General features: G+C 41.3%; 1 pseudogene; it reads right to left on the bottom strand.

The window, feature by feature from the left end:
• Positions 1 to 162: 162 nt before the first annotated feature.
• LOC107158630 overlaps positions 163 to 10,078 on the bottom strand; it is an 11,527-nt pseudogene continuing 1,611 nt past the window's right edge.

Below are 10,078 nucleotides of genomic sequence, written 5' to 3' on the forward strand. Positions count from 1 at the left end.
GAGTTGTGGCTCAGTGGTAGAACACTTGCCTAGCATGTGTGAGGCACTGGGTTTAATCTTTAGCATCACATAAAAATAAAGATATTATGATCACCTACAACTAAAAAATATATATTAAAAAAAAAAAACAGTGTGAATAATTGAATCTTGGAATGGCAGGGCCTAAATGGTGGCATTCAGCTGTTAGAGACAAGGTGGGTGTAGACACTATAATGAACAGCAGAGGCCAAGCAACAATCAGAGTATCATAACTCATCTAGTTCTTTGGTATTGGCTAGTTAATCACTGTGTTCCTGGAATTGAGATAGTAGGAAGCCTACTAAATTCTTACTTGATCTGTAGAAGCAGAAAGCTTTCAGGTCAAGTGACTAAAAGGCCAACTTGAATCATAAAAACACAGTTGTGGCCCTTCTATCAATTCCCTGATCTCTGTCCTCTCTGGAGAAGGCTACTGAATAAACTTCCCACCTACCTCTCTCTGAGCAATTAGAAGTTGCCATGGCAAGAGAAAAACCAGAGCTGGCCTGCTGTGACCAGCACAAAAACCAGGGAACAGTAGGGAAAATGCAAGATAGAGGTGGGGTTTGTTTATTATAAAAGAAAAAAGGAATAACCCCCTAAGAAATCTTAACAAAGAAAGGAATATTCTACACTGGGAGAAAAGACACTAGGATACAACATATCAAGTATTTTTACTCCAGCCCTGCCCCCAACTCCCCCAAGAGAAGAGTAGAAGGAGACAGCTAAAGTGAAGGAGAAAATTTTGAAGAATTAAACTTAAAAACCCTATAAATCTGATTAAAATCTAACTTCTGTTTTGCTTTTAAAAAATGTAATGTATTGGAGCTGGGATTGTAGCTCAGGGGTAGAGTGCTTTTCCAGCATGCATGAGGCACTGGGTTCGATTCTCAGCACCACATATAAATGAATAAATAAAAAATAAAGATCGGGAGGGCTGGGATTGATCTCAGCAGTAGAGCACTCGCCTAGCACAGGCGGGACCCAGGTTCGATCCTCAGCACCACATGCAAATAAAGCCATTGTGTTGTGTCCATCTACACCTAAAAAATAAATATTAAAAAAATAAATAAAGGTCCATCAACAACTAAAAACATGATAATAATATATCAAAAGGCCTACACACCTGTAATCCCGCAGCTCAGGACACTGAGGCAGGAGGATCACCAGTTCAAAGCCAGCCTCAGCAATGGCAAGGCATTAAGCAACTCAGTGAGACCCTGTCTCTAAATAAAATACAAAATAAGGCTGGGAATATGGCTCAGTGGTTGAGTGGCCCTGAGTTCAATCCCTGATACCAAAAAAAAAAAAAAAAAAAAAAGCCCACTTTAGTGACATGCTAGTTTCACCAGAAAATAACCCAACACCTCCTGTCAGGAACATGTTTATATAGGCCAGCCAACTCGCTCCCCAAAACCCAAGTGGACAACTACATGTATCTTAAACCTCGCCACTGGGCTCAGGTGACCACCAGTAATGTGCATCCACTTGGTAGCTGTCCAGGGTCACCTCCTAAAGAAGGGTGGACAGGGCAGGGCAACTCTTAAGTGGTAATGAAGCTAAGAGCTCCTAATAACCAACTTTTCCAGTACCACACTCCCCACCCCTGCTGTAAAGAATTTCCTTTATTTCTAAACCAAAATATTTGCCTCAAGTTTAACACCCAGGGACTAGGAAAAAATACCCTCACACCCATAAATTTTTTAGTTTTATATTTAAATATAAAAATACTGCTCTGTTTTGTGTTATAAATGAAGGACCAATCACTATGAACTTTTTATTTTAAGATAGAGTGAGCTATCAGTTTACTGAGCCTTGTGTCCCTGGGAGGACATGCAGCTCCAAGCAAGGGAAGTGCTGCAGTTGGTTTATACCTTAAGAAATAGAGCTTTCCACCATGAGGGGGAATATTAACCTAACCTCTCTAGGCCTCCTCTTTCAGCTACCTTGAAGAAAAAGTACCCCCACCCAGCCTCCCACCCATTCCCCCCAAACATGCTGCATCTCACAACCATGCCTATCAGACATGCCTGAGGAGGAGGAGCATGGCTCTGTTTCCCACTAGCAAGTTAAAAAGCTTCAGTGAGATAGAGCCCTAATATCCAGAGTATACAAAGAACTCAAAAAATTAAACAATAAGATAACAAATAACCCAATCAACAAATGGGCCAAAGACCTGAACAGACACTTCTCAGAGGACGACATACAATCAATCAACAAATACATGAAAAAATGCTCACCATCTCTAGCAGTCAGAGAAATGCAAATCAAAACCACCCTAAGATACCATCTCACTCCAGTAAGATTGGCAGCCATTATGAAGTCAAACAACAACAAGTGCTGGCGAGGATGTGGGGAAAAGGGTACTCTTGTACATTGCTGGTGGGACTGCAAATTGGTGCGGCCAATTTGGAAAGCAGTATGGAGATTCCTGGGAAAGCTGGGAATGGAACCACCATTTGACCCAGCTATTGCCCTTCTCAGACTATTCCCTGAAGACCTTAAAAGAGCGTACTACAGGGATACTGCCACATCGATGTTCATAGAAGCACAATTCACAATAGCTAGACTGTGGAACCAACCCAGATGCCCTTCAATAGATGAATGGATAAAAAAAATGTGGCATTTATACACAATGGAGTATTATGCAGCACTTAAAAATGACAAAATCATGGAATTTGCAGGGAAATGGATGGCATTAGAGCAGATTATGCTAAGTGAAGCTAGCCAGTCCCTAAAAAAACAAATGCCAAATGTCTTCTTTGATATAATGAGAGAAACTAAGAACAGAGCAGGGAGGAAGAGCAGGAGGAAAAGATTAACATTAAACAGAGACATGAGGTGGGAGGGAAAGGGAGAGAAAAGGGAAATTGCATGGAAATGGAAGAGAGACCCTCATTGTTATACAAAATTACATATAAGAGGTTGTGAGGGGGAAGGGGAAAAAAAACAAGGGAAAGAATTAAATTACAACAGATGGGGTAGAGAGAGAAGATGGGAGGGAAGGGGAGGGGGTTAGTAGAGGATAGGAAAGGTAGCAGAATACAACAGTTACTAATAGGGCATTGTGTAAAAATGTGGATGTGTAATCGATGTGATTCTGCAATCTGTATTTGGGGTAAAAATGGGAGTTCATAACCCACTTGAATCGAATGTATGAAATATGATATGTCAAGAGTTTTGTAATGTTTTGAACAACCAATAAAAAAAAAAGAAAAAAAAAAGCTTCAGTGAGGTGGGGGGATATAGCTCAGTTGGTAGAATGCTTGCCTCTCATGTACAAGGCCCTGGGTTCAAAAAAAAAAAAAAAAAGAAAAGAAAAAAGAAAGAACACCTCTGTCCTGGCCAAAGAAAGCAAGATTAACTGGGCACAAGGAATTAAAAAACAAAACAAAACAAAAAACCTTGCCCGGACAAGCAGGACAAGAGATGAGGGTGGAGAGCTGGAGTAGGCTCCAGAACGAGGAGAGACTTGATGGCTGAGGTCTAGTCCCTTTAGTTTTGTACTGGAAGGGCTCATCACCGGTTTCATTGAGAAGACACATGCTGATGAGGGCTTCTGTCACCGAAGAGGGGTCGCACTTGGCAGACAGGCCACTGTCTTCAAAGTTACCCTTCTTCTTCTGCTGACAGCGAGGGGAATGCAGATGCTGGCACTATGGTTGGTCATGCCAGCAGAGAAGTCATTGATGTGGGAAGTTTTGTGGAATCCAGTTAGACACCAGGCAGTGTCCAGGCCCCCTTGGGAGCTCAGGCATGAATGTGGTACTGGTGCCGCTTGCTTAGTTTCTTGATGGCCTCCTCCATGTACTTGAGAACAATGTCTCCCTCATGGCCTTTGGTACTAAAGTTGGTGTGGGAGCCTGAATCATGCCAGATCCCAGGAATGGGCTTGGGATCAAAAGTAACTATCATTCTAAAGTCTTCACATGAAACGGGCCACCCAGAGATGATCTCCCATGTGGATTCCTTCACAAGGTCCTATTTGGAATTCCCACTGGGCAGGCATGACCTCAGCATTTGTCCCCGTAATCTTTTTTTTTTTTAAAGAGAGAGAGAGAGAGAATTTTTTTTTTTAATATTTTATTTTTTAGTTTTCATCGGACACAACATCTTTGTATGTGGTGCTGAGGATCGATCCCGGGCCGCACGCATCCCAGGCGAGCGTGCTACCGCTTGAGCCACATCCCCAGACCTGTCCCCGTAATCTTGACTCCAGCATACAAGCAGGCCTGGTAACAAGCCTCCACGATATCCCTGCAGTAGGCGTTGTCTGCTGCCACACCCAGTAATAAGGACCTTGGGGACCAGAAAAGCCATTGGAAGACCAACGGAAAGGGTGGCCATCTGTGCCCTTGAGAGTGTATTCCTGCTCCATTCCAAACCAAGGATGCTAGTTGCTCACCATATCCATTATCAGTTTATGGGTGTGCCTTAAATTGGTCTCTGCAGGCTTTCGGTTATACTTGAAAACTTCACAGAACACCAGTGTGTTGGGATCCTTGGGGAAAGGGTCCTGAAACATGGTAGCAGGTACAAGATACATGTCATTATTGGAGCCTTTAGACCGAAAAGTACTATAGCCATCAAAATTCCACTCAGGCAACTCTCTACACTCTTGGGCTCAGAGTCCAGGGTGTGGGTCTTACAGTGAAGTCCTTCTCCAGGGCCATCAATCCAGATATATATAGCTTGGGCTTTCTTACTTGAGGGAGGGACATATACCCCTACTTGATGCCTTTGTTCAAGTGGGAACTGGGGGGGTGGCCATGGTGGAAGGTGTTCTGGGTGGCAAGCAGGTGGTGGGTGGGCCTTGAGAGAGAGGAGAGGAGTTGGCTGTGCCGCTCAGCCTCTCCACTCTTCTCCCATTCTCAGCTCTCAACTTTCACACTTTAATGAGTTGGAATAATTAGTGCATCACATAAGAAAATTGTCTTCATTCCTCAAGATCCAGTGCAGATAAAACCTTCTGAACTTACATCTCTGGGCTTCAGTGTCAGGCTTCCCCTTCCTAGCATTGATACCCTGCTGTTGATACTGGTCTCGCCCTCTAAATTGATCTTAAGAAACACCAGTGGTGTTTGCTTTTTATATCCCCAGCAGCTCAGCTTCTACTCATACTAAAATCATCTGTCATTTATTGAGCATTTACTACATAAACTCTGTCAGTCACTAAGCACTTTAGCATTTTACAACTTTTTTTTTTGGGGGGGGGCACTGGGGATTGAACCCAGAGGCACTTTGTTGCTAAACTACATCCCCAAAATATATTTTATTTTTTATTTTGAGGCAGAGTCTTAGGGCCTTACTGAATTGCTGAGGCTAGACTCCAACCCAATCCTTCTGCCTCAACCTCCTAAGTCACTGGGATCATAGGTGTCTGTTATCACACCAGGGTCTCACAACCTTATAGGGTAGATACTGTTAACCCAAATTGATTGTTGAGTGCAAAATCCAACTTTTGCATCTGACTTTTCTAGTTTTTTTCCTTGTGTATGAAATATACATTTTGGAACATAAGAAGCACCAGCAAATGTTTTTGGTTTTTTTTTTTAAGTTTCAGGTGAACACAATATCTTTATTCTACATTTATGTGGTGCTGAGGATCGAACCCAGTGCCTCATGCATGCTAGGCGAGCACTCTACCACTGAGCCACAACCCCAACCCACCAGCAAATGTTTTTAAACAAATATATGCAAACTTGAAATCAAGTTTCAAGACTGCTTTCCTTTTCTCACCTATGGGAGGGATTATCTGGGTTATTAGGGTGTCCTGAGATTAGAGACTTGAAAGATTTCTAAAAACAATTAGCAGCAAGACAGAATTTGCTATTTTGAAGCTGTTAGTCAGCAATTTTTAAATTTATTTCTTGAAGAGAAAGGAAGTAAAATCATGTAACTTTGTAGGAATTCTGAAGCCAAACATCTGGATTCAAATTTGGCTCCAGGACCTTCCAGATGCTGTCTTGGACAAATCTCTTAACATCTCTAAAATTGTTTCTGCCACTTTAAAGTGTGTTGGTAATAGTATCCACGCTGAATGTGGTGGCTTATAGCCTGTAATCTCAGCCACTTGGGAGGCTGAGGCAAGGAGGATCACATGATTGAGACCAGCCTCAGGACCTTATCGAGGACCCGTCTCAAAATAAAAACTAAAAAAGGCTGGGGATGTGGCTCAGTGGTTGAGTGCCCTTGGGTTCAATCCCAGGTAACAAAAAACAAAAAACAACATTATCCATAGAGTTACTGTAGGGTTTAAATTAGGTCATAGCTTTAGCTCTTTGCATTGTGCCTGAAAGAAAATAAACAGTGGGGAACTATTACTACTTAATTGAGTTTATGTTTACGCGAATATCCAGATACTATTGGATACCTAGAACCAAATTGAGATTGTACTAAACTAAAATGTATAGATTCGTGAAAATCTGTTTTCCTTGGTGAAAACAGACATTTTTGGACATGACTGGTATGTGTATAACAGGGGCTCTAAACCCTGACTAATTAATAGATACATCCGGAGAACATTAAAGCAATAAAAGAATTTGAATAAGATGGGCTAGGATTGTGGGGGATGCAGGGTCCACTATTTTTTTTTAAATTCTTTAGCCTTTAGCTGGGTGTGGTGGTGCACCTGTAATCCCATTACTTGGGAAGCTGAGGGAGGAAGGCAAGTTCAAGATCAGCCTGGACAACTTGGTGAGACCTTGTTGCTTAGAAGTAGAGTGTCCCTGGGTTCAATCCCCAGAACAACACACACACACTGTTGGGGCAAGCCCCCAAATGGCTGTAGTTAGGCTCCCTCACAGAGACTTTTGGCAGGCTATGTTTTTAGTGTGTGGCCAGAGCTGGGAACTGTTATGGTTAGTCAAGGCCAGAAACACTGTGATTCAGTGTACAGTCTCAAGGTCATAAATATTAACTCGTGAGCATGTGTGCCTCTGCCCCTTACGTATACCCTCTTGGCAGTGTGCCTTCTTTGTTTGGCTTGCATATAAAAAGCGCCAAGGGGAGGAAAGGAGGGGAGCTAAAATGGAACTGGCTGGGGGCTGGCTAATGGCTATGGCCACAAATAAAACATGTCTACCAGCCTGCATCTTGCATCTGCTTTACCTGCTGAACCCTGAATCTCTTTCCTGGGTCAGAGCCCCTGCATCTCACACACACAACTGGAAGAAAAATGGGGCTCTGGAATTACTAAGGTTCTCCCTCCGCATCTTTGTTTTTTTGATTGTTATGATGTTTCAGTAAAACCAAGTTATCCTGGCTGACATTTGACAAGTGAAAGCTGGGAAGATCATTTGAATAAACATGTATTTTCTTTTTATTTAAATGTATTTTTAAAGTTGTCAATGGACCTTTATTTTTATTTATTTATATCCAGTGCTGACAATCGAACCCAGTGCCTCACACATGCTAGGCAAGCGTTCTACCACTGAGCCACCACCCCAGCCCCTAAATGTATTTCTTTTTTTATGGTTTTTTTTTTTTTTTTTTTTTTTAGTTGTTGATGGACACTATGCCTTTATTTTGTTTTATTTGTTTTTATGTGGTGCTGAGGATTGAACCTAGTGCCTCACATGTGCAAGGTAGGTGCTCTACCACTGAGCCACAACCCCACCTAAACATGTATTTTCAAACATACTTAGTCACACTCATATTTTGATATCCACAGCTGAACTTCCTAAACCCAAATGAAAACTCTGGCTTTTGAAACTTCAGCAAGAGATCACCCCGATGGTGAAATATGCACGTAAGTCTCAACTGTAGAATGAAACTTTGTGGTTGTTGTATCTAAATCTTATCATTTATTTGGTTTCACCACAAATAGGTGCACTTCAGTACAATTCAATTCTGACTTTAACTACCTGGAGTGAGAGAAGGACTCTGTAGGTTTAAGGACTTGTTGTTAGGCCACCCCACACTTTTTTTTTTTTTAATTTTTTTTTGAGAGGGAGAGAGAATTTTTTAATATTTATTTTTCAGTTTTTGGCGGACACAACATCCTTGTTTGTATGTGGTGCTGAGGATTGAACCCGGGCCGCACGCATGCCAGGCGAGCGCACTACCACTTGAGCCACATCCCCAGCCCAACCACCCCACACTTTTTGAAATTAAAAAAAAAAAAAGTGAAATAAAAATTCTGTGAATTTTGAATTCAGTGAAATAAAAATTCTGACAGGTATAAATTTTGGAGCTTCCAAGACTTCCTTAGTTTCCATAACTCACTAGAACCACTTGCAGAACTCAGAAAAGTGCTAAGAAGTCTGACTTCAGACAAATCCTTTCATCTTTTTGCTATTTGGTTAACCAAATAAATAGGGTTGATAGTATCGATCTTGTAAAGGATTATTTGAGTATTAAAGGGAATAATTTTGAGAACATTTCTTGAAACAGAGACAGTGTCTGGCTCACAAAAAGTGCTTAATAAATAATTGATTAAAAAATTTTTAAGTTGTTGACACCTTTATTTTATTCATTTATTTATACGCAGTGCTGAGAATTGAACCCAATGCCTCACATATGCAAGGCAAGTGCTCTACCACTGAGCCACAACCCCAGCCCCTAAATAATTGCTTTTATTTCAAACATGTTTGTTAATTTAGTCTGCAGTTGTTTTTAAAGGACACAAACTTTTGAGGTTTTTCCACCACACTGATGAGTCACATATGCTCAGTTCCTTGTGTTGTATAGTTCCTGCATTTATTGGCTGTTGCCAAGGATTTTCAGTAGGGACTATAACTTTGGAACTAAGGAAAGCCATGTGACTTATATAGAGGTCAAATCCATGTCCTTGGGCTCAGTAATGCTTGTAGTAAGGTGAGCCAGCTTGGTAGATGACTCCATTTCTTTGACAGCCACAGCATCTGTGGAAGAAGAGCTGTGCTGGGTGAAGTAAAAATAATTTCTATGGAAAGGATGATAAATAGGGCAAGCTGTAGGAGTGTGGCTTCCATGTCGCCTCCCTGAGGAGTCAGGGTGTGTCACCCTCCCAGCCCATCAATGTGTTCACCAAGTTGAAAGTTTACACTACAGTATGGTGTTCAGAGTTTTTAACGGGACTTTATTGCATAAGCGTGATTGAATTCATTGGCTACAAGACTGGACTCAATCCCCAGCTCTCCTGTCCTTCCAGAGGTTGGCCTAACCCAAAGTTCCACCTTTTAATCTTGCAGTTGGTCTTCAGGGGACCAGCCCCAATTTTCAAGTTAGTCAGGGGCTCACCAGGAGTCACTTTATTAGCTTAATAAATTCCCATCATTCAGGAAATTCCAAAGGTTTTTGAAGTTCTGTGCCAGGAACCAGTGACAAAGACCAGATTTATTACACCACATTACGTGACCTCATGTGTTTTATGGAAATTCATTTAAACCATGAAGCCTGATTTACTGAAAGAAATACCTATTTTTATTCCATAGGTTATTTGAACAACAAATTGGCCTTTAGCTGGAGCTATTTGTACACACAAAAAAGGATTAATGAGTTACCTATATTAAGGTCTCTCCTTAATTTGAGCAAAAAGCCATAATACATGACTATGTTTTTAGGTACTATGCATATAATTGGAGAGAACTGTGACAATTAAAGGAAAATAGCTGGGCGTGGTGGTGCATGCCTACAATCCCACAGACTCAGGAGGCTAAGGCAAGAGGATCACAAGTTCAATTGCTAGCTTCAGCAATTTAGTAATTTAGGGAGATCCTGTCTTAAAATTTAAAAAGAAAATGAAAAGGGCTGGGGATATCCCTTAATAGTTGAGTGCCTCTGGATTTAATCTCTAGTATCATAAATGGCGGGGGGGGGGGGGAAGATCAAAGGACATTATGACTTCCTATAATATAAACTATATACTAGTGGTAAAAGTGTTCCAGAGTGAGGTAAATCAGCTTAACTATGTTTTCTAGAATGTGTTACCAATAGACTATAAGTTCCATTTACTTTCTCATTAGTGACAGGAATGTGGTTATCTGCCAAAGGTTGGTAGATACTAAAGGAGGGAGGTGGCTAACAGCAGAATCAAGCAGTAGTCAGTTTTTTTTTTTTTTTTTTTTTTTTTTTTTAG

The sequence above is a fragment of the Marmota marmota genome, unplaced genomic scaffold, assembly GCF_001458135.2.
Source record: "Marmota marmota marmota unplaced genomic scaffold, marMar, whole genome shotgun sequence".
NCBI classification, from domain to species: domain Eukaryota; kingdom Metazoa; phylum Chordata; class Mammalia; order Rodentia; family Sciuridae; genus Marmota; species Marmota marmota.